This window comes from Dasypus novemcinctus, chromosome 16, assembly GCF_030445035.2.
Source record: "Dasypus novemcinctus isolate mDasNov1 chromosome 16, mDasNov1.1.hap2, whole genome shotgun sequence".
NCBI classification, from domain to species: Eukaryota; Metazoa; Chordata; class Mammalia; order Cingulata; family Dasypodidae; genus Dasypus; species Dasypus novemcinctus.
The window spans coordinates 83,702,058-83,728,336 of NC_080688.1; positions in this window are offsets into that span (position 1 = coordinate 83,702,058).

Consider the following 26,279-nt stretch of genomic DNA (forward strand, 5'->3'; position numbering starts at 1 on the left):
AATATTTATCCCATATTTTCCTCTCAAATTTTCCACTGAAATCTTGATATTTCAAACTACCTTAACTGTTTTTTCTCCTAACTTTTTGTTAGCCTTTGCTTTAACAACCTCATTTTTGAAACTCTTAAATTTTTCTGTATTATGTTTTAGTTAACTTAATTACCAATAATTTCATCATTACTTTTGTCTAACATTCAACGATGAACTATGTTTGGAGAAATGGTCCTGGTGAATTAAAAAACAAAACTTCTCCTTTATAGCTCAGAGGGACAGACAACCTTGAGATTTGTCCTATAAGCCCCAAAGTGCACTGATGTTACTCAGAGCATGTGTTTCCAAGGACCGTCCAAGTGCTTTTAGATTTTTACATATCTTCCCACATTTTTATTTGAAGAAATTAGTTATGATTTTGCTGTTTGTACTTACTGCCAATTGTGAGGATAAAATGCAGCATGTCACCCACCATTTCTAAGACAGAGTCCACGTTGCCTCCATTTAAAAAACATTCATTTCAGAATTTTGTCCTCTCAGCTTTCCAAAATATCATCCTTTTATATATATTTTAGTGTACTTCATAAATATATAGATTTAAGAATGTAGGTAATGGATATTTAAAATATGCTCTCCAAGTTTATACAAATGGCATTCATTAAAAGAAATATGTGTGTTCCCAAACTGCAATGTTCAAAATGTGAAACATAACTTTAGTTATATCTTTGAAGAGAGCATGGCTTACTATTATTTTTGTGAGGCATGGAACAAGAAATATGTGTTTAAAATTTTTATTAGAAAATGATCAGAAAAGGTCTTGTTTGTTGTTTCTATTATTATTGTTTAATTTCCTATAATGAATTGACTGGTTAATACCGTACTGAAAACTTGGACAACTGAAGCCTGAAACTGACTCTAAGAGGTAACAGAGATAAACAAAGTATATTAAAGTTTAAAAAACGTTAAACTAGTCAGTTTTTTCCATAAATTAAAATTTTATGTTTTATTTACAAAATATTCTGACCAGCTCTTGGTTAGATTGAGGTATTTTTCTATTTAATGCATTCCATATGTCTGATATATTTATAATATGTAACTCCATATATCTCATCCCACCGGCTGCGATTTTTATGTGAAAAAAATAATATACCTGCAGTCACAGAGGGAAATTGGAAACACTAAAGCCCAAATATTGCAGCAGACTATACTTTTGAAAATGTCCTGGTAATATTTCTCTAGAAGTTTGACTGCTGCCTTGAAACTTGACTCATTTAACCTTAGACATTTTATACCATGAGATTTTACTTGAATCCCTAAACACAGAATCAGAGGTTGTTTCAAATAAACCAAATCTAGGGTATATATTTTAAATTATATTCATCATAAAGAAAAACATTGCCTTTTTCCTGAAGTTAAAAATCAATGGATTAGTGCTTTATGTATATTGCATATTTGTAACTGAAACTACAAGAAATCAGTTGCAACTCTGAACTTTATTCCTAAACTCCTGTTAACTTTGAAGCATATTCCCATTATTCCAATGAGGATAGATTCATATTAACATTCTAGCCCATTTTAGTCTTTGTAATGAGCCTAAAATAGCTGCCAGCTTGCAGTGCTGGAATTAATGATAATTAAATGTAACACAAAATGTATTTCCATATTTTGTATTGCTCAAATGATTTCATCTCAGATGTAGTATGATTCTTTTTAGAGATGACTACTTCCATTTAATCTCTTTCCCAATTTTAATTTGAATTTCATATTGTTCCTGACTCTTTAATGAATATTTTGGGAGATGGCCATAGTGTTGTTAATTATACTGGAGACTGAGTATAATTAATTCTTTTGGACCCAAAGTCAGCTAGTTAATCGATTTCTGATGAAACAGGAGATTAAACACAGATAGTTTGCCTCTTCTTTCATTCATTTTAATTCTTCTCTCTTTCAGTTCAATCAGATTACTTTGAGAAGTCATTGCTGGCAAATCAATTTGTGGAGCTGTTTTGGACGTTAATAGATGGGTGATCTTTTCAGGCAAGTTACCTTGAAAATAATTTCTGAAAATGAAAAATTTTAGGTTTTTTATTGAGAAGTAAAATACACTGCTATTATTTAGAATTCTTATTTAAGTGATTTATAATTGTCTATTAACAATACGATATATAATCACACTTTAAAAAAAGTTGTCGCCTTGTCATTTCTAATAATCCTAATAAAGCAAGAAATCTACTACCATATAGTAGTTCCTACAATTAAGTTAATAAATTATGACGGCAAAACAATTCAATGCATTTAGTATTTTTAAAAAAATGCCTTAGTATGTATGGCAATCTCTTTATTATTTTCAATACTATACATGTTTAAATATTATGTTTTGACAAAAAGTGGAAATCAGGGATGGTAAAAAATGAATTGAAAGCCATTCTTCAAGTCAAGGAATAAAAATTTAAGAATCTTCTTCAGATGGTTTTCTTCATAACAATAGAGATAATTTTAAGTGTCACACGATATATGCAGTATCTTAATGATATCCTCAAAGGATGGTCAAGTAAAGACACTGAGTTTGGTGAATTAGTATATTACAATCCATTAAGTCATTTGTTACTTAAACTTATTTCTGCAAAAGTTGAGACTTTCCTGATTTATTTCCTATACATTGGGAAATATATCCTTCAGTATGCCTCTACTAGCTTTGCACTTTTTTGGATTGTGCAGGAGAATTCTAGAAGAAAGCCCAATAGACTTATATTCCAACACTGACTGTGAAGATACAATCTTTATAATCTGACCACTGAATTTGTAATTGCACTACTAAACTTTACTGGCAAGATAAACCTGTAGTTACAGTTTCAGAAACTATTTCATTGTGCATAGTCTATTTGGCAGCATTTTTCCAGAATCAAATCATTGTACTTTGAATTTACACTTCTGCTAATGTATGAGTAAGCATTCCAATACTCAGCATTTGTTATCAGGTGGGAAGTTTGTCCATTTTTGTAAGAAAGTGAAGTGCATTCAACATCAAAGAATTGGAAGATGAATCAAATAAACTTTAAATTATTTTCACTATCCGCATATATATTTTTATGTATTAAAAAGCAAACTAACATTAGTTTTCTCATTATACTTAAGATGGTTTAAATGGGATTGTACCACGCTAATGAAAGATGTTGTTAATGGAGGAAAATGTGATGGGGGAGGCAGTGGGGTATGTGGGAATCCCCTGTATTTTCAATGTAACTTTATGTAATTTAAAACTTTAAAAATAAAGAAAAAAATTGTATAAGATGACATATATGCATAGAAAGGTATCTAAAATACTATATTGAGATAAATAGTTCTATCAGAATTATAGCAATAATGGCATTTTTTGTATGTCTCATAAATTTTCTGCTCTGATTTTTCTTTATTGAGAACATATTGCCTGTATTACTCAGGATTCTCTAGAGAAACAGAATTAACCAGAGTTGAATTTTATAGGAGTCTCTCACATGATTTTTAATAATGTTTTCATGGTGATTCTAAATATTTGTCTTTCTTTTTCATTGTTGTATTTTTCTTTTCCAGAGACTCCAAAAAGATATGTAGTAATGTGCTGTTATTTCAAAGCTTTGATCTTTTTAAAAAATTTCTTTGTTTCATATTGAAAGATGAGGTAGGTTTCTTCCTAATTTGGGGTTAAATTTTGCAATGTGTTTTTATTGCCTGTTTGACCTTTACTCAGAAAATCAGTCTTATTCTTTACTATTTCAACCATTTTAAATGGGAGTAGCTTTTCATTCATTTTGGTTTCTTATGATGAAATGAGGTGTGATTTCCTGTTCTATGGCGGGAGTTTCCTGCCCTTGTGTGTTGGGTTGATGGGTGTACTGCAAATGCATGTGGGAGCATCACTGTGTTCAAGACTCAAAGTTCTATGAGTCTTTTGTTCCCACAAAGGACTCTGTGTGGCCACTGCTCTTTTCCTCTGAGCTAAGTCCTCTCACGGGGCGTAGTGGATGAAGTGAGGATGAGGATGGGGTAATCTATAGGGCCTGAAGACTATTTAAAAATTGTGTCTTTCCTTCTCCAATGAGATAATTATATTCCTAGTTAAAGGCTATTATTTTTAATATAATCAGAAACAAAAACAAGGAAAATTTGCGTGATATCAAAAATTAATACTACAGATGTAAATGCCACTTTGATTTAAACTACTGAAACTAAGTCTCTATAATTTAGAGGTAAATCAGACAGACTTAGTTAGAATTTACTACCAGCGGCTATGATTTTTCCACTGGGACTGAGTTTGTGTGAGTATGTGTGAGTATGTGTCAGAAGATGGAGGATTGGGAAGATTGAATGGGTTATTGATCAGGGTCAGGGAATTTTGTGGTGTTGGACCGTTCCACCATGCAGGGTATATTCTCTTTATTTACTTTTTTACCATACCTGTGGTTATCACCTCTAACTTGAAACGTCCAATTCAAATACATTTTGGAAAAATGTGAAATATAAAGACTTGATGAGAAAATAGTTTATCATGGGCAGTAAATTAAATGATAAAGTAAAAATGAAAAAAAAGACCAACATCCCAATGCAAACAGCATGAAAGGATGGAGAATTCATTTAGTCCATGCAGGCACCTAAATGATTTGAAAGACATAACATGAGGCCTGCAGCAAGAGATATCTGTCAATAGTATGAGATTTTATAAGAGTCTCTCACGCGACCATGGGGATGCACAAGTACAAGTTCCATAGGCAGGCTGCAAACCAGAGCTCCAATGAAATTCCAGTGAAGATCCTCGATGAGTTTCCGGGAGAGGCTGGCTGTGCAAAGGCAAGCTGAGAAACTCTCTCTAAATCCTGAAATCACTTCCTCTTTTAAGGCATTCAACCAATTGTATAAGGCATCATTCATTGCTAGTGGCAATCTCCCTGATTGATGTAGATGTAATCAGCTACCTATACAGTAAAGTCACTGGGACTAAAGTCCACAAATGTCCTTATATTACAATTAGCCCAGTGCTTGCTTGACCAAACAACTGGGCACAATTAACTGGCGGAGCTGACACATTAGCCTAACCATCACACTGCCTTTATAATCAGTGAAATAATTTAATTAAATGTGATTTGATTTGCATAAGCACAATAAAATAATTTAATGTACAAATCTTACCTCTTATTTTTCAACTAAAATACACTGTGCTTACTTATGTGCAATATTATAATTGATTAAAATCATTCTATGATATTCCAGTGTTGGTATTAAATTTAACTAGAATTTTGAGTTTCTGAGAAGGTTCACATTAACACCTTAATTCACAAACTTAAGATAGGTACCATTTTACCCATTAAATTTGCATTTGTCAATGCATAGCACTGGTATTACCTGGGATTTATTATCCCACAAAAATAGTATTCTAAGGCACTTTCGAAAAACTCTGATTTCCTTTTCAAAATATTAGGAGTTAAATAAAGAGTCTTTCTAGTAAGAGGCAGTTTAATGGGGGAAGATGGGGGGAACAGACAAATCATTGAAATGTCAACTTGAGCAAAGCGCTAGGCATGGTTTGCTCATCTTAATCCCCACTGGCCTAATATTTTGCTGGTCAAATCATAGGAATCCATAATATATTTGTTGAATGAGAGGATTCAAGTTAGAGGGATGTCCAAATTACAAAGTTTGTGTTTATGATTTCACACATGTGTTATCAGCATCATGAGTGCATATTTATTTAATGTTAATTCCACACAAAGCTAATAACATTTCACTGTATATGTTGGCAAAGGCATTGCTCTAGAATCCTACCAAGTTTGTGTTTCTCTATGGGTATTTGTTTTCCATGGTGACTTGAGTCATTACACTGACCTCTAATAGCATCTGGCATTGGATGACCCCTTTATGCAGAATGCAAGATGCCTCCATTCACTCAGGCTGCTTTTCTAGCAAACAGTTTGTGGCAGTTTGCTTGTAAGCATAATAAGAACATAGTGACTTTAATTGAGGACATTGTTAAGATTTATTGACCCACATGTGCTAATGCTGGAATTTAAAGGTCAAGAAGCCACAACGGTGACACAAAAATATCAGTTTTATGGATTTGCTGCCAGACATAAGATCATTTTAAAAAGACAGCTCTAATTCCCAAAATTGTTCAAGTACTTTCACCCTGAATTGTCTTCCTCCTAGGATTATAAATATATGAAAGCCTCATTTCGTGTTATTGTTTTATGAGATCAAAAGACTCACTAAGATATTGCTCTGAGTGGAAACAGATTATTTTTTGACACAACAAAGAGGAACGTTATCAAGTTTATGGATGATAATTTCCAGTTTTTATTTTTAAAAAGCTCCTACAAAATTGTTTGTAGTCCACATTCAATTCAAGTAACAGATTCAAGTAAACATGCGCTCACATATCATCAGGTAAATTGACCTCATATGTAGTTGGTTTAGTGTTACTAAACAGCTTACCTGACCTAACTCAAACTCTATTTGTTTTCAAAACAAATGGATTTGAGTTTTTATTTTGTGAAAAATATCAAGGAAGAGCTGTTAGCTTAAGGGCATTAAATATATTATCTCTTTTTTTTTTATGACTAAAGATCTGTATAAATTGTGTATTTAATTATAAATAACACTCCTTAAAAAAGAAGTCATACATACAAGAGGGATGAGGATTTTTCTTTTTTGCTTTAGGATTCCTTACTTCATATTTTTTCTCTCTCTTTAAGTACAGATCTCTACCATTCCCAGCCCAGATACAGAGTTTATTTAAACTTTCCCTTCCTGCTTCCACATCCCAAAAGTCTGATTCAGGAAGTCCATTCACACTTTGGAAACAGTATTTGCTTGCCCACAGGCAGCCGATGCAAAGTATCAGATATGTGTTGGCTTGTATAAAGGGGGTTATTTGAGGGAAAAGCTTACAGTTCCAAGGCCATGAGATGTCTAATTTAAGATAGCATAAGAGGTCCTTTCTCACTAATGTTAGCTGCCATGTGTTGAAGCAAGATGGTTTCCCCTCAGGACTCAACCTTTCTCTTGAGCTCCATGGGTCCAATCTCTTGAGGCTTCTTGCTAAAGTGATCCTTAGTCCTCTCTCTCCTGGCACGGGGCTTGTTTCCTTCCGGGCCTCCTGTATCAGTCTCTACTGTTTTGCTCTCTTCCCAATTTCAGCATAAACTGTCAGGCAAATGGCTCATCTCTCCCGGGGTCCTCAGCTGTTTGAGCCTTCTCCTTTCTGTCACATGTCAGGATAAAAAATGACAGAGCTCATTCTTCCTGTGTTTATATAAGTCAGTTTTTCATTTCCACTTATATCAGACCCAAAATTATGTCCAATCATAAGCCCTAAAGTGATCTTATCAAGTAATCTAATGAAAGGTCCCATAGTTGAATCAAAGGGTATCACACCCAGAGGAATAGATTAGCCTAAAAAACATAATCTATCTCTTTTTGAGGTTCATAAAATAATCTCAAACTTTCACAGCAACTGACAGACAATGTATTAAGGTATTATTTCAAAAGGTAATTGTTGTTCATGTTTTATATCAAGAATACAAAGCTGAATAAAACTGCTCAAAAAGGCCCTAAGGTTCATTATGAGACATATTTTTCTCAACTTATTAACGTGTAACTGCATTCATTCAATAAACCTTTAGTACCAATATGTGCCAGACATTTTGAAGAAGAAACTACCTCTGTATTAGTTTCCTAGCTGTTAAACAAATACCATGCAAGGGGTTGTTTTAACAACAGCTATTTATTGGCTCAGGTTTCAGAGTCTAAATCTTTGAGGTTCCTTGACTTTTCCTTAATATGACATTGCACAAGGAGGAGTCTTCTTTCTTTTCTGGGTTCCGTTGACTTTCAGTTTCTGGCTGCTTCCCTAGGCTTCTCTTCTGTGTCCAATTTCCTCTGCTTACAAGAACTTCAGCCACCTTGGATTAAGGACCAGCCTCGTTCATTTGTGCACACCTTAACTAAAAGCATATTCAAAAGTTCTATTTACAAATAAGTTCACACCCACAGGAGCAGCAGTTGGGACAGGAACATCCCTTTGTTGGGTCCATGATTCATTGTTCAATAATCTCTCATATTAAACAGTTTACAGCCAAGTGTAAAAATTTTAAACATTTGTGCAATATGACTAAAAACATGAGGCAAATGAAGAGCTTTTATGATGTCTTTGTTACCTACCTCAGATCTGGAATTCAGGAGTTAGAATATAATCCAAGGGTCACTTCAGTCAGAAAACATTTATTTATTGTCCTCATTTTGTCACACTTGATATATATGGGGAACAGATAGTTGAATAAAGCATCCACCAAATGCTTATGTCTATTAGAGAGAAATACTCATTAACAGATGTTTTTCATTTAATGCCTTGCATTTTTACTAGCATTTGGCACTCAGTTCTAAAGAAAGAGAGGAGAGGCATTCAGCCAAATTTATAAAAGGTCTTTTGAAGGATATGTGAGTTAAAACCTAAGAAAATATGAAAACAGCCTAGATGCAAAAAACTTAATATTTATATATATATATGTATGTACATGAGTGTGTATTTAATATAAAGGTCTCTATAATAAGATATTTATGATTTTGGAAAATTTAGTGCTCATTGAGTTATATTCAGATATTTTATAGATAGATTGGCTTTTGAGCTACATCTTGAAAACTCAAAGGATTTCAATAATTAGTACAGGTGGAAGAATCCTTATTTATGGTATTCTTCTAGGAAATGATACTCAAAAAACTGAGTACAAAAAGAAATACTTTTTCTACTTGATATGTTTTCATGCTTTCCAAAGGATGTTATCATTCATAAATGCCATTGTATATGTTGATTTAGGTTGCATGATTATGGAAAATTTTATAAGAACAATAAAAGGCAGTTGTCAAATGTAATCGTGGTATAAAAATTGTTATTAAAGAACATCTGGCCATTGCACTGTAAATTATAGATAATAAGAAGGCTGTATTCTGCTTAATTTAAATCAACAAACCTTATTGTGCACCAATAATTAAACATGCATGCACATGTAATCACAATGTCCCATCCTGAAGTTTACTATCTTCTAGTGGAATATGATAGTTGTTAAGGTAAATCAAATAAAGAAGTAGTAAAAATAAAACTTGAGAGAATTGTTAGAGGAGCATGAAATTAAAAAGTGAAAAAGGCACCCATAAAGCTCGAGACAATTGTGCAAACCATTAAAGAAGTATTATTCTTTTAAAATATATTTCATCATATTTTTGTTAAAGACTTATTCAATATGCAGTGAACAATGAGAGGAAAGGAAGGGAGAGAAGAAAATAATAGTTTTGATAATAAAAATAATGAATAGTGCATCTTAAACATGGTTTACACACATTTATAAAGGCAAAAATTTGAACAATGCATGCAAAACATAGTAAAAGAAAATAACATATTTCTTAAAGTAATTTTAATTGGAACACTTGGGATCAATAAGGTTGGAAGATATGTAAGGCAACTATTGTAGTAAGCCAGATGATAGAGGAATACAAATGAAACTGAAAAATAGAAATGGTAAAAAAAAAACACACAACAGTGCTAATATACACTTACTGATCTAATAGAGTGGCAGTTCCATAGTTCAGGGACTGTGTCCAGCTCATAATACTTTGATTGGCATATCATATGAGCTTAAAATGTTCACTCAATGGGTGCAGTTGCTACCAAGCAACTACTATATGCAAAATATAAACCAATGGATAGCTACATGAAAGAACAAACATAGTGTGCATTGTAAATTTAAGAAAGAAAACATGGTCCAGAATTAACTTTACTCAGGGAAAAAAGGAGATAATGGAAATGAAATGATTTCAAGAAAAGCGTGCATTACTGAAGAAAGTGATTCAATTATTAAATGAAGATAATAACTTCTCTTTTGAAACAATAACTTTGCCAAGTCTGGAACTTACCTGTATAGTGATAGCCAATGGAAATTTAAAACCCTTGAGTTGTAAAGTGTTCATCTAAGGTAAAGGCTAAGATGAATTTTTGTAATATTCTACAAAATAGTCCTAGCAGAATGTTTAAAAATTAGATGGTCTTTGTTTCTGAAGTCTTAGAAGACAATTATATTTACTGGATTTTCCCATTTGGAAATAGGACCTTCGAAGACACTATAGTTAAAGTGTATACTCATTTGTGAGTAAGGTCATTGAAGGTCATATTTAGATGAGGTCAATTGAATAAGGGGACGCCTTAATCCACTTGCCCGGAAGCCTTATAAGCAAAGGAAACTCAGAAACAGTCTGTTAATAGATGCCAGAAGTCAGTGGAAATCAGACTCAGGCACAGGAGAGAGCGAGTGCTGTGTGCCAGAGGATTGCTGGAACATACAGCCTCCGGGAGAAAGCCAGGCCTGCCAATACTTTGATATAGGACTTCCAGGCTCCAAAGCTGTGCGATAAGGAATTCCTGTTCTTCATCCCAAACTATCCATTGTGAAGTATTTGTCATAGCAGCCTTGGCAGACAAAGACAATTGGTAAATAGTATCACTTTAGAGACTGTCTGCTTCAAGTCCATTGGACATCATTGTTCTGCAAATATGGCATTACTGATTTGGAAATTAGTGGCTTCTCCCTTGGGAGGCACTCTTAAAAGGGTCATTTGAATAGTTAAACATCAGTGGTAGTTAAAATTCACACCAATAAAAATAGTTTAAGTCAGTAGGGAAAATCCAGTAATTTTTCATGTAAATAAAATTGGATAATTGATGATTCAGTAGTCTCTTATTTTTCAAATTGTGTTCATCCCATCTCTTATTATTTACTTTAGAAAACTTAGAATTGGAAGTTCTCTCTGTATCTGTTCTAAATGTAATTAAGGATGATATCCTGTTTCCTGGGAAGAGGTTAGCATAAATTCCAGGGGCCTTCTAACCTCTGAAATATCTTGAGAATGTATATTTAGTGGATCTACTCACTTAGCCACATAAAAAGGGTGAGCTATCCTTCTGTCTTTCCAATTTCTTTGCCGATTGCCGGTGATGCCTCATGTTCTGGTTTGTGCTTATTCAATAACCAAATTCTCTTTTCTCATACCTTTGTGGAGAGGCTGTCTCAGTTGGGAGAAGACTTTATTTTGAATTATATTTCTCCAACAGCTTTGACAATTTAAATGAATGTCGTGTTTTATAAATTGCATAGTCGTATCCTGAAAAAGAGACTAAAACCCAGGAGCTTCAGCTTCCTAAGTGACAGAACAGCAGCATTTGGTACACGTTTCCTCAAGGATTGTTTTTAATTTTCTCTCTGTTTGTGCAGAGGAAGCCAGATGTGTCTATGAATGGTTAAATTAGTGTTGGCGGAAGGCTCTGGGTTCTGGGATTCTAGGTGCTTGGCTTATGTTGCATATGAGAATTTCAGGACACACCACAGAGTAGGCAAGGGAGTAAAGAGTTTATTATGAAAAGAGTACATAGTCCTAGGCATGGATGTGGGCGTGCTGAGGGATAGGTCGCACACATGGGGGCCCCACGTTAGGCCTTTTAAAACCTTTACCCTCATAATTTTGGGGAGGGGCTGCAGCTGTTTGCAATTCTGATGGGTTGCCATACATTTCCTGCTCGTTAGCTCTCAGGGCCCAATGAGGAGACATTTGTGGTTATCTGGGGCTCCTCCTTGACCCCCTAAAAGAGTTTCAAATGGGACCTCACGGCCAGGGCCTCATGGAATCCCCCAGGTGGTTTCCAGGGGTGGTCTCGCGGCCATGTGGTGTGCTGGCCATGTTTTCTGCCGGGTCTTCAGCTCTGACCCAAGTTTTCCCTTTCCCTATACTAACCTGCCTGATTAGGAATTAAAATATTACTTTTAAAATATTTTGTTGGATCTAAATCTGAAAGAAAATCAATAGTCAGAAAAAATCCTCTCTCTTTGAATAATAAAATAGCATTGACTTTAATGTATAAAACATGGGTCTCCCCACTCACCTTCAAAAAATTCATATCTGTATAATAGTTCTACTTGATCTTGTCAATAGTTTCCTGAGGTAAGTTCTATTTTACTATGGATACATAAAAATTATATGAAGCACCAATGTCAAGTTTCCTTAAACTTCATTTTCCATTCAGCATTTTCTTTTGTATATGCAAAATCCTCTATTAGAATATGCCTCTACAATGACAAGTACATTATGCATGGCAAAGTGGCTAAAAAATTAGCAAAATAGCAAATATATTTTTAGAGTATTAAAGATGGCATAAGGTTATGTGAAGTGCCTTAAATCTAGGATTATTTTTACCACTTTTTCGCATTCTAACCTTCTAACCAGGTTTTTCCAGTAGAATGTTACAAACCTATGGGCCTCAAAAATCTAATCAGCTTCATAGTTGTCCTTGGGTTTTGTTATATTACACAGGAACAAATGTCACTAAATTACAAAAATATAAACTCAAAAAAAAAAATAACTTACCTGATTTTGATTTTGTAAGCTAACTTCTAAAAATTACAAATTTTTAAACTTTTAAAATATGTTCCATGAAGTCTTCATTAAAATATGAGATATTCAGCTTGCACCTTTGAATCCCTAAAACTTTGTATAGACCATTTCATATGTATTTCACTGTGTAACAATAAGCAATCAGTCAATTCCATTACAGTAAGGGTCACACTGAGTTGGCAATAGCAATATTTGCTTTCTCAAAACATGTGCAACACACCAGTTCCTCATGTTTTCTCATCATTACACTTTAAATCATGTAGCTCCAATAGGTTTATCAAGTTTGAAGTATGTCTTCTGTGAATACAAATGCCACAAGACCAATAATTTTGTTATTTGAAACCAGAAATTTTATTTCATAAAAAGCATAAGTATAGACGAATATATAGTCTTGTTATTTTGATTTGTGCCCAGATACATGGACTATAAAGCAAAACTAATATTATTATAAGAGTCTCAAAATTGAATTATTCAGCATTTTAAAATCAGGCAAAGCCCCGCTTTGATAAATCTAGGTGAAATGTAGTAATGTTTAGTTGTCATGATATATGCATAATACCCAGGGCTTATTCAAAATCTGAAGATTAAATGCAGGGGTAGATATGAAAGTAATATAGGATAAAAAATGATTATGATTGAACTCTATGTAAACTATGACTACCCTGATATATCACACCATGGTCTTTTAATATGAGGACTAAGTTTCCGTGTGAATTGTTCTATGGAAGGAAAGAAAATAACTTTAAAACTTTCAATGAATCCATTGCTGATTAAAGTCCTGTTTTAATTCACATTATCTGTAACTCAGCAGCCCTTTCTCTCATGGTTAATGTATCTGGTGTTTTATAAAACTGGATGAATGCAATTTAGTAAAATCAGATTAAAAAATGCCACACACTGTTGATATAATACTGTAGGTCACTCATGGAAACATTACTACTATCACTATACGTAACGACATTTTAGACAAGGAAAAAAATAGTGCTTTTGTCTCCATAGCTGCAAAATGCTTTCACTGAGAAATGGACCTACTTAGAAGGATGCTTTTGCCAATACAGTATTACTTTGGGATACTAACAGTTTCAATTACAGTTGTAAAATGCAAGTGTCCATCTTCCTTCACATTGAAATGGAGTGTCTTCCAAAGAATGATTGTAAAATACATGCAGTTTTCTGGTTTGTTTTGTTTTATTTTTCCTTTTGTTGGTTCTACCAATAGAAAAACTGATGAAAATAGACAACTCTAACCTCCTAAAAAAATGCACAGAAAATATGTGAGCTCTTGAAAGGAAGTATCTGAATATTCATGTATTTTAACAGATAAAATGCTTTAATGTTAATCCATAGAGCAAAGAGAAAAAATTAACCCTTAATTTATTTACTAAAAATAAATTTTTTCACAGTTTAATCTGATATTAAAAATTTCTCCAGCAACTAAAAACCTCCTTTCCAATTGTAAACTTCCAATGGTCCACGGTGCCTGTTGCACTTAGGTAAGAATCTTCTGTCACCATATTCTTCTGTGAAAATATACAAATAGTTTTATTTTATTTTAATTCATCAAAAAATATTTGTCAGATATTGCTTCTGTGTAAATCCACTTTTACAATATGAGAATGAAGGATGACTAATGGAGTTAAACATAATGAATCCCACTTTTCCCAATCATCTAAAAAATATAGATAATATTTTATTTCTACATTTCTAAGTTTATGTGTCCAAATTTAATACATCTATTAATGGCTACTTTACAAGTGTATTAAAAAAGAAGAAAAGAAAAACACACTGGGGTTGACAGGGAGTAACAGAGAAGAAAGAAGAGATGAATGATAAAGATAAGGAATATAGAAAATTAAATCAATGCAGTTATATGCCAGCATTTAGGAAATTATGAACATTAGAAAAATTTCCACCTCTTACTCTAAGTACAAGTGGCTCCAACATGCTGTTACCTCAACTTGAATGTACCAAGAGACCTCACAGTAATCAAATATGGCATGGTCAAATAGAGGTTTACCTAGCATACAAACAAGTCAAAGCCATTTAATGGCTATGGAGATTCAAAGTATGAACCACCTCACCTTCCAAACAAGGCTCAAAAGCATTTACATTTATGAGATATGCAATTTCTCTCAGGATTTTTACCTCATAAGAATTTTTTCAATTTTGTAGTTTTTTTAAATTAAATTTTATATTAGAAATTTGACAAACATTTTGAAGAAATGATAGAAAATCAAGTACTATGGAAAATCCTCACCTGCTCAATAAGAAAAGCAACTCAATAAAAATATCAGCAAAGGATTTGAACATTCCAGATAAAAGAACGAAAATAAGCACATGAAAGGAATGCCAGCATTATTAGTCATTAGGGAAATTCAGTTTAAAACCACAAGAAGATACCCTTACACAACTATTAAAATGGCTAAAAATTAGTAAGCTAAAAAGACTGACCATATAAAATGCTGGTGAGAAACACTGATGGTTCAAAAGTCAAACAGTACAAAGTCTTTAGCAATTAGTCTGGCAAATTTCTTTCAAAATTGTATCAATACACTTTGATATACAGCATTTGATATACAGCATTTTTCTCCTAGTTTTTTACCCGAGAGAAATGAAAGCATATGTCCATTTAAAGTGCTATATACAATTTTTCATGGCAGGTTTATTTGTAAATGCCCAAAATTAATGCTAAGCTAAATGACCGTCAACAGATAAATGGATAAACAGTTGTGGTCTATCCATACCATGGCAAAATCCTCAGCAATAAATGGAAAATAACTTCTGATGCATAATATACTGATAAATTTGAAAATAAGCATGCTGACTAAAAGAAGACAGACCAAAAATAAGTATAATGTATACTTTTTTCATGTAAAAGTCTAGAAAATACGCACTAATTTATAGCAATTAATACCAGATGTGTGGTTGCATGAAGATGGGAAGGAATTGGAATCAAGAGGGATTACATAAGGGAATGAGGAAACTTTTGGGGTTGATGTGTTTATTCATTATCTTGAATGTGGTGATGGTTAAAAGGATATATACATAAATCAAAACTTAGCAAGTTATATACTTCAAACATACGCATTTATTGTTAGTTCATTATGCCTCATTAAAGTTATAAAAATAAGTTTAATGAACAAAAAATATTGTCTCACATACTAATAAATATCAAATAATTGGTGTAGATATAGAGGTTAAAAAACACGGACTGCCACCAGATGTGTCTTATTCTCAATCACTCATATTTTACTCTGCATTAGGGAAGGCATGTATGACATTGGGGTGAAGAGCTTTACATCATGTCTCAGAGATTCACCATGACATCGAATACTGGGGGTAGTTTAGAGAACGTCACTCAACTCCATCTGAAACTTTCTCATGGAGATGTTAATTCTGATTGCAGCTCACTCAGTTGCTTTGGTCTTTGTCCTTTTATCTCCTGGAAGAGAATCTTCTTTGTAATAGCAGTTTCCTAACTTTTCCTAACTTCTATCTCACCCACAATTTCACAAAAGAACTCAAAATCCTTTTGAATGATTCACTGTAAAGAAATTTTTCTGCTGAAGAGTTCTTCTGTTTGTTGGCATCTCTATCTAGAATGGACTACTTATGATTCACTGCATAGTGATATTGATATACCATTGTAAATTATTTTCCCGATCCACTGATATATTTGGAGAGGATCCATTTCTCACTGAGTGTCTATCATATATATTGTTCTTAATGAGGAGAATTCTTCCTAACAGGTGCAGATTATAGTAGGAATGAAATTTCACCCAATGATAGCTAACCTAAGGGTCAGCATGTTGCCTATTACATAACTTGGCTTCAAGTCCTAAAATTTGATATACATATTATCTTTTATAGAAAATTTGGATATGAACCATGTTAGATGGTTACCTCTCAATGTGGGGGCAGATGATCAAAAACACAAGGATAAAAATGCAAGTTAACAAGCCACAGGGCAAAAGAAACCATAAGTCAATAAAAATACCAAAGTCGAAGAATCTCCTTATATACATGTTTCATATATCATGACCCAAATTTCAGCCATACTACTTAGTAATCAATTTCCCTTAGGGAAATTGTTGAAATTCTCTATAACTTAGTTTCCTTGTCTGTAATATAAAGCAAAAGATACCAGTCTCAAAATATTTTTTTCAAAGAAATTAACAAAGGGGTCAAAGACAACTTTGCAATAAACCTATGAGATTTAAGTTTCTACCTCATTATATGCACCCTTGTCATGTCTTAGGAAGTGCCCTAACAATGCATTCCCATCGTCATGCTTTTCTTTTAAACAAATAAATTGTATCGGTACATATTAATAAAGCATAAATCCATCCAAAGTATACAATCAATGTATTTGGTGTAATCACATAATTGTACATTTATCACTTCAATCATTTTTAGAGTATTTTCATTATTCCAATGATAATAATAACAAACAAAATGCATCACCTCTCAATATCTCTATGCTTCCCCTGCTGTACCTAGCTGCTATTCTTTTTCCTTCTCTGTAATATACTGGCATTTACGTTTTATAAAAACTGTCTTATATATGCAATATCACCCATATCCATGTTTTACATGTAAACATGGAGGACTGTTTTACGTGTAAACCATCCCATGTTACAGTTTTTAGCTTTCCTTGTTATAATTTTTAGCTTTCCTTCTAGTTATCATCAAGTTACACTTCTAATATCACCATGTTACAGTTATAGCTTTCCTTCTAGTAATATACATGACCATAAAAGTCTTATTTTTGCAATACCAACCATATTTGTGTTTTACATGTACGCATGGGACTGTTTTACATGTATACTGTCCCATGTTATGATTTCAGCTTTCTTTCTGGTAATATATATGACCTTACACTTATCCTTTCAACCACTATCAAACCTATATAATAGCTCCACTAATTATAAACACTATGATGTGCTTTCACCATTTCTATGCATTTCCAAAGATATACAAACAACCTATTTGCCAATTTTGCACAGATTAACCCTCAGCTTTCCATTCTCTACCCTTCTTCAATTTTCTGGTGACCTATTACATATTCTAATTATTAATTCCATTAGTATATATAATATATTTAGTTTTAATAGCACAATCATACAATATTTGTCCCTTGCTTCACTCAACATAATTCCTCCAGGTTCATCCATGTTGACATATGTATGCCTCAAACTTCATTTCTTTTACTGCTACATAATGGTCCATCATATGCATCATACATGATTTTGTATAATTTGTAAAGGAAATATGTTGGTTAAGACCAATTTCGAATACTATTTACACTTTTATCAGACTTCCTCAATTGTCATGTGTCTATGGAATGTCAGAAAAAATTTTGGGGTGGGAGGAATCCAGGCAATGGGAAGTGAAATGGGGATATATTTGGTTTGGGTTTGGTGATATATATTTATTTTGTTCACAATAATTTGCTTGTATAGATAAATTATTGTCAGCAGTTTCAGTGTAGGAAAAGCTTCCAGGAATTAATTTACTCTCTGTATATGTATATATACAATAGATAGTAGAAAGAGAGAAAAAGAGATTGATTTCATGAAAAGGGCTATGATATTGTGAACTAGCAAGTCTAAAATCTCTAAGACAGGCCAGCAGTTGCTCAGCAAGGAGTTGATGCTGCAGTCTTGAGGCAGCATTTTGTCTTACTCAGGGAAACTCCTTTTTGCTTTTATGGCTTTCCAAATGCATTATCAAGAATACTCTCATTTACTTAAAGTCAACTGATTGTGCATGCTAACCCAGCTAGAAAATACTTGAAAGCAACACTTAGATTAGCATTTGATTGAATAACTGGATACTATAATCTAATCAAGTTGACACATTATACCTAACCATCACATACCCATATATCAACTCATCACAGTGACAGAAAAAGTGTCATAATTTATAACATGCCAGGTAAGACTGTTCTGAATACACAATGGTCTATGAATTCTTTGATGTGTTCCACTCTGGCTGGTAGAAATGGACACTGTTGTCGGTTTGGTGTGTCAGTTCCTGTTCCTTTCAATTATTTGGGTGGATATCTCCCTGTCAGAAGCAGTTTTTTCCTATGCATGTGCTGATCACTACAATGAGGCATCCTGGAAAACACTCTGGCTCTCTAGAGTGCTCCCTTGGAAGCACTCTCCTCTCCATTGTGCTTTCCTATGAATTCTACCTACCTCGGTCACAGCAGATTCCCAGATTTGTTGCTTCAACTCAAGAAGTCTGCTCAGCTCTGCCTCAATTCAGATATATATGCAAACTGCCTACTCAATATTTCCTTTTAGATATCTAACAACCAGGTCTCTGGAAAAAAAAGAAGTATGGATGTATGTACATGAATAACTTTGTCATAAATTTTGCTAACATAAAGAATGTATAGGGGAAAAGTTAAAAATAATAGTAAAATATACAATAACCTTTATCAAAAATCCCATATAGTTAGTTGATTCTCACAGAATATGTTCATTGAGCTGAATTCTTGTATCCACAGCCAACCTGTGGTTGCAACTCACTATGATTTGACAAAATCAAGCATGAATAGTCTTGATTGCCATCTGATTCAGTGAGGAAGTCACTCAACTTATGAATGAGTGTAGTTATGACATGAATTTTACCTGAAATTTTCACTTTTATTAAAGGAAAAAGCTAAAACCAAAACAAAGGTGTTTCACTTGCACTTCAATAATGAGCTGAATTGGATAATAATTTGAAATAGTGGAAAAATAATTTCTCAGTATTTTGTTTTGTTATTCACAGCTATAGATAGATGCACTTTTAAATTTAACCTACTTTGCTGTCATTTTTCCATCAATTTCTTGGTTCTAGGCAATTAACAGCTCTGCCTGATTTGTAGCATTTGGAAAGTTCTATGGTGTAAATGCTTCCACCACACCCTATTTCAGGCTTCCAACATGACATTCATGAATGGGTTGGAAAGCTCTGAATAGCAGCACGCCATTATGTAGTATTTCTACCATATGGTTACAATACCCATAAATCTCAGTACCATAGATAAAACTAAAATGTGTTCAAATAATAAGGAAGTGAGCAGTTTCTAGTATATTACTAGAAATTTTTAGATTTTATTCTGCTATTCATTTCCCTTTAATTATTTAAGTTTTTATAATTTAATTTTTATAGCAACTAATTTAAAAACAGGATTGCACAGTGAACTCAAGTTAAACCATTGATTATAGTTATTAGTACAATGATAAAAATGTGCTATCATCAATTTTAACAAATATTCCAAACCAATGCAAGATGTTAATAATAGGGTGGTATATGGGAATCCTGTATTTTATGTATGATTATTCTTTAAACCCACAACATCTTTATAAAGAAAAAAATACATATATAAAGGGGGGCGGAAAGAAACTGTATTGCAAATTTCATGAAAATTAACAATCTTTTCACACAGTCCAATACTAGAAGGACACAGAACATTATAGTAGGTCAAACTTGTCATTTGAAATAGAATTTTTACTTTTTATTCTTCAGAGCCCCTCTTTCCATCTTCCCAACTCAGTGTTTCTTTTTTCATCTTTTCAGTTGCTCAAGCAAAATCCTTTGAAACCCTTTCTTTCATTCACATAGCTCATTCAATCCACCAACACATTCTGCAGACTCCAATTTTTAAACATACATCAAATCTGTTTTGTCTCATCTCCTCCACCACCACCCTGGAGAAATCATACTCATCTCTCTTCCAATAACCGCCTCACTGCTCTTCAGGCACCTGTCCTTAATCTACTTCAGATTATCATCCAATCACTTCGAGGAAAAACCCCCAACCCCCCCAACCCAATGGCTTCTCATCTCACTGGGAGAAAATTTAGAGCTCTTTCTATGACCCAAATGATCACTCTTGACGCATATGCGCCTATGATTTATTTCTCACATACTCCCTCCCAAACTCTTCACCCTGGCCAACCTACCCTGGTTTGTTTGTCTTTCCTTAAAGATAGAAACCATGGTCTCACCTCAAAGCTTCTGTAGGTGTTGTTCTCTCTAAGATTACATTCTTATGCCTTTAGTTCTGCTTACTTTTACTTTATTACAGAAGTTGTATATAAGTGCCCCACATAAAATCGTCCAAATGTCGCTTGTGGCTCTTGCCTCTGCATTATATTTCTTTATTACACGTATCATTCCTGACATTGTGTGTCTTTAAGTCCATATATGTCTCTCTATGAAGCAGAATGTGTAAGTTTCGGGGAAAGCATAGCTCTTCAAATTTTTAGACTTCTATAGCCACAGCATATAGAAAAGTATCTGACAGGGAGTAGGAAGTGTATAAATATCTGTCAAATAAATGAAATAGTAATTTAACTTTAAGTATGATAATATATGAGCTAACTATACATTTTCAGTTATCTCCTTTCCTAAATTAATATGTCAGTTAGTTTAGATATTTTTGAGCAGGGAAGTATTTCAAATTCACATATTCAAAAGTGCTCAAGGGTAAATTGTGTGATAGGATAACAGGTTATTCTGCTGGTTAATTTTCTGCATGGCATATGGTGTTTGTTATATTGTAGAAACAAATTCAAATACAACCAATGGGATATCTATGAATTTGATTAATTTCAATCAAAATTGTTTTTAAATATCAATTTATTTATGTTTGCTTGAAAAGAAAGTATTGGATTAAATAGCACTGTTACCATTTTTATGATTAATTTTTCTAGATAAAGATTGTGAGAAAATTGGCTCAACATTGGGCAAACGGGAAAAGAGAAGAAAAAAGAACTCAGGAAGGCTCTAACCTGATGGAAGAGTCAACTGAATGTTCAGGAGAAAAATGAGAAGGAATAAGATGCATTTACTGAAGTCAAATATTATCTATGTTAGATATATCTGTATTGCCTTTGCAATGCTGATCTTATCTAATGACAGAAATGAATATAAAAAAGAATATTTTGACCTACAACATGGAAAATAAAATTAATTATGCAAACAACAATCTTAGAAAGCAAACATTCCAAATGTAATTTTGCGCACAGCACCCAGGGAATTTCACACTTAAATTTAATATATATACACATCTTAGCACTTGTGTTTTTTCCTCTATACAAAACAAACAGTATTTTCCTGCTAATAGCAAATTTTTACAATTTTATGGACAGATGAATTGATTCTGTTTTTACACTCTATTAGATTTGTCTGTGGACAACAAATGGTTTAGTTAGTGAATTGAGTAAGGTGCCTGAAATAGAGCTTTAATTAATTCCATTAAATTACATTTCAAATACAATGTACCCTGAAGCAAAATTCCTGCAAATATTTTCAGTACGGATTGTTTATCAGAGTAATTATGTGTACTCTGAGGAGTTTCTTAGAATTTTCTTTTTCAGTATGTGAAGATTACGGTAAAATAAACAGGCTTTTATCTTTCAAACCTGCAAAGTTCTTGATTATATTGAAACGCCTCAGCCTAAACTATATAATTGAAAATACAGAAGCATATTTAACTAATGAATATGCTTTTAAATTATTCTCTTGAAAAATAACCATTATTTTCTTTGTAATATTTTTTTCTTTTTTTAAAAAATTTTAAAAGATACTTAGGTTACATAAATGTTACATAAAAATTATAGGGGATTCCCCATACCTCTCACATTTTCCTATATTAACAACATCCTTCATTACTGTGGTACATTCATTGCAATTGAATACATTTTGGTGCATTGCCACTAAGCATGGATTAAAGATTACTTTGTCATTTACACTCTCTCCCACACAATTCTGTAAGTAATGGCAAGATATATAATGGCCTATATCTGTCATTGTGATGTCATTCAGGACAATTCCCAAGTCCCGAAAATGCCCCCATATTACACCTGTTTTTCCCTCTCCCTGACTTCATAACCTCCAGTATCCACTGCCTCCACATCAATGATACGTTCTTCCATTGCTAGAATCACAGTAAATTTGTAGTAGAATACTAGTAAGTCTGCTTTAGTCCATAGTTCATTCCCTAATCCTGAGGATTCTGGGATGGTGATATCCACTCCACCCCTAATTGAGAGGGGCTTCGATCCCATAGGGCCGATGGATGGGACTCTCTTGCTTGCAGTTGTAGACTCTCAATTCCTTGGTATGGTAGTTGTCCTTGTTAGTTGTCCTGGTAAGACCAGGGCCAATTTGGCACATGGACAGCCCAAAGATTTAAGTCTTTTGGATGTACACCTACCAAATCTAGTAATGTTGGGAATGTTCTTTTGGCAATATGGCAAGTGAGGGGTACAGGTAAAGGATGTTGAATGTGAAGTGCATTCAGGACAGGGCGCACCTGAGGTGGGCCTCTAGGGAATGTGTTTAAGTATTTGGCTTGCCATAATGTGTTGTATCAGTGGGTGGAGACCCACATAATGAGTGGCAAGTTGGAGGACTCCATCCTGGGGAGGCCCATTATGTTCTCAAAGAGGGGTGAGAGTCTCTCGAAAGCATGGGCAGTGTAATAAAGTTTTAATCCTGGTTTTAGTTCACAATAGTGTAATAGATCATTAAATGTATTACTGATAAATTTAAGCAATTTTATAAGCTACCTTTTAACTTACTCAAAAGATATTTTTTCACTATTTGGCTTACTCTATGAGCAAATATATATATTTTTAATCTTTGAAATCAGTTTCTACTAACCTTCAAAAACACAATCCATGGTCTCAGCTCTAATATGTATTATAATTATATTAGTTATATTGTTATATTTTATTATAATTATTTACTATTAGGTGCTGTTGAAGGCTGAATAATAGTCCCCCAAGAAGTCCACATCCTAATGCAGGATCCTGTGAATGTTTCCTTATGCAGTTAAAGGGACTTGGCTGATGTGATTAGCCAGGATCCTCCTGGTAGACCCAAGGTAATCCGCAAGTTCCTTCTAAGAGGGAAGTAGGGGCTCAGGGAGGTAGAAGCCAATGTAATGACAGATGCAGAGAGCCAGAAAGAGATTTGAAGATACTACACTACTGGTTTTGAACATGGAAGAAGAGGCCATTAGCCAAGACAGGCAATGAACACAGCTCTAGAAGCCAGTAAAGGAAATTCTATGCCCTGCCACCTCCTGAGATACTATATCCCCCAATACACTTTGTTCAGACCAGTGAAACTCATTTTGGAATCTGACCTCCAGGAATGTGAAATAATAAGTTTGTGTTGTTTAAAGCCTCTTAGTTTGTGTTTATTTGTTGCAGCAGCAATGGAAGCTCATACAACTGTTATTTACAAAACAATGTAGATCTTTTATAAAACTATTTAGTTTTGCTATAATTGTAGATACATATGAACTTGTAAGAAATAAAACAGTAGGTGACACTCAAGAACAACTGTTTCTCAGAAAATTGAAATTTGGAAAAGAAATAGATTTATATTAATACACTTTTTAAAAAAGATTTATTTATTTATTTCTCTCTTCTCCCCCGCCCCCCCCGCCCCAGTTGTTTGTTCTGTGTCTATTTGCTGGGTCTTCTTTGTCCACTCCTGTTGTTGTCAGCGGCATGGGAATCCATGTCTCTTTTGTTGCGTCATCTTGTGTCAGCTCTCCGTGTGGGTGGTGCCATTCTTAGGCAAGCTGCACTTTCTTTTGCGCTGGCGGCTCTCCTTATAGGGTGCATTCTTGTGCGTGGGGCTCCCCTACGCGGGGGACACCCCTGTGTGGGACGGCACTCCTTGCGCGCATCAGCACTGCGCATGGCCAGGCTCCACATGGGTCCAGGGGGCCCAGGGTTTGAACCACTGGGCCAAGAAGGTCACTTCCCTATTAATGCACTTCTGAGAGAAGAGAAGAATATTCAACTACATAGGCATCAGTAAGTTAAATATTTTAAGAATAACTCATAGGGCAGTTTGAGCTCTTTTTCACACCATAATAGACTCATTTAGATTGATCTGTTTACTTGGTAGTTACCACTGTCATTTCTTCGGCTGTCGATATACAGGTGATGTTGGGAAGAAGGACCTCAGTTTGTTTTACAGTATCTATTATGTTAACATGGTAAATTACATTATCAATGCAAGTACATTTTCTGTTGGCCAAAGCCCTCATGTAGGGTTCAGATGATTTTTACTTTACTAAACTATATTGTTTTCTTACAATTATATGTTAGGAAAACCTGCACACTTTCAAATAGAAGAGATATAGGCTTTCAGTGCCTTAGAAACCAATTTTAAAAATTGTAGTCAGTTTTGTTGATACATATTAATAAAGCATACACTCTCTCCAACATGTACAATCAATGATGTTTGGTATAATCACATAGTTGTGAACTCATCAATTCAATCACCATTAGAACATTTTTATTATTCCAATATTAATAGTAATAATAAACAAAACACACAAACAAATGTACACCTTAATATTCACCTCTCAATCTCTCTAAGCTTCCCCTGCAATATATAACTGTGAAGAAATTACTCTTAATAAGAGTTGTATGATAAATAATTAATTTTTTATGTTTATCAGGACACTCATTTGAAAGTGTGCACTTACTATTTCCTTTGTTTAAGTAAGAAAATAAAATGGTTCTAAGTCTTTAAAAAGGATATGCATACTTGCCCTGGAAGTGCTAGGAAAAGAAAGCTTCTCCCAAATATCTTGAGAACACTGGCAGACTTATGGTAATTAAGTCCACACTGTCTTGGAAAAGAAAAAGACACAAATGAATTACTATTCTGTTAATATATGAGAAAAGCAAATACACATAAGCACAAGCAAATACATGTAAATATCTACATACAAAGATATTTATATGTGTGGCTATAAAACCTGTAAGTAAGGGGATTTGGCCATCCTTGGATGATTGCATCAAATGTAAATATATGTAAAAGTGCTTTTCATAACTGCAGTATTATGGAAAAAAACATCAAAGCTGCTGTAGTTTTCCATTTCTACTGTATTTCAGTTGCAACCTATTTTGATAAACTTTGTATGTATTTTTAAAAAAAAGCACTTAGAGCCAGTGAACCCTTGACCCAGATTTTCCCAATGGTGACATCTTTGAAAATTCTAGTACAAGATCTCTGCCAGGGTATTGGCATTGATGCACTCAAGATGGAGATAATTGCATAATGACAGTGTCTCTCATGTTGGTTTTTTGGAGTCACACTCATTTGTTATCATCCCAGTCCACACCATACCTAACCCCTGACAATCTCTACTCTGTTCTCCATTCTATAATCTTGTCATTTCCAGAATGTTTATATAAATGGAACCATACAATATGTAACCTTCTGGGATTTTTATTTTTTACTCAGCATAATTTTGTGTGAATATTCTACCAAGTTGTTGCATGTATCAATAGTTTGTTCCTTTTTACTGCTGAATTGTGTTCCATGGTTCATATGTACCACATTTTGTTTAATCATTCACCATTTGAAAGGAATTTGGATTGTCTCCATTTAGGAACTATTATTTTCAAAAAGCTGCTATTAACTGAATACTAAAAGCAGCAAGAGAAAACAAAACCATCACATACAAGGGAAGCTTGATAAGATTAAGTACTGATTTCTCATCTGAAACCATGGAGGCAAGAAGGCACTGATATGACATAGTTAAGGTGCTAAAAGAAAAAATACTTCTAGCCAAGAATTCTTTATCCAGAAAAATTGGCGTACAAAATGAGGTTCACAGATAAACAGAAATTCACAGATAAACAGAAATTAAGAGAGTATTTCAATAAGAAACCTGCACTTCAAGAAATATCAAAGGAGTTCTGCACTGTGAAAGGAGAAAACAGGAGAGAAAGAGTAGGAGGAGAGTGTAAGAGAAACTAAAAAGATAAGAAGACAAATAAAAACAA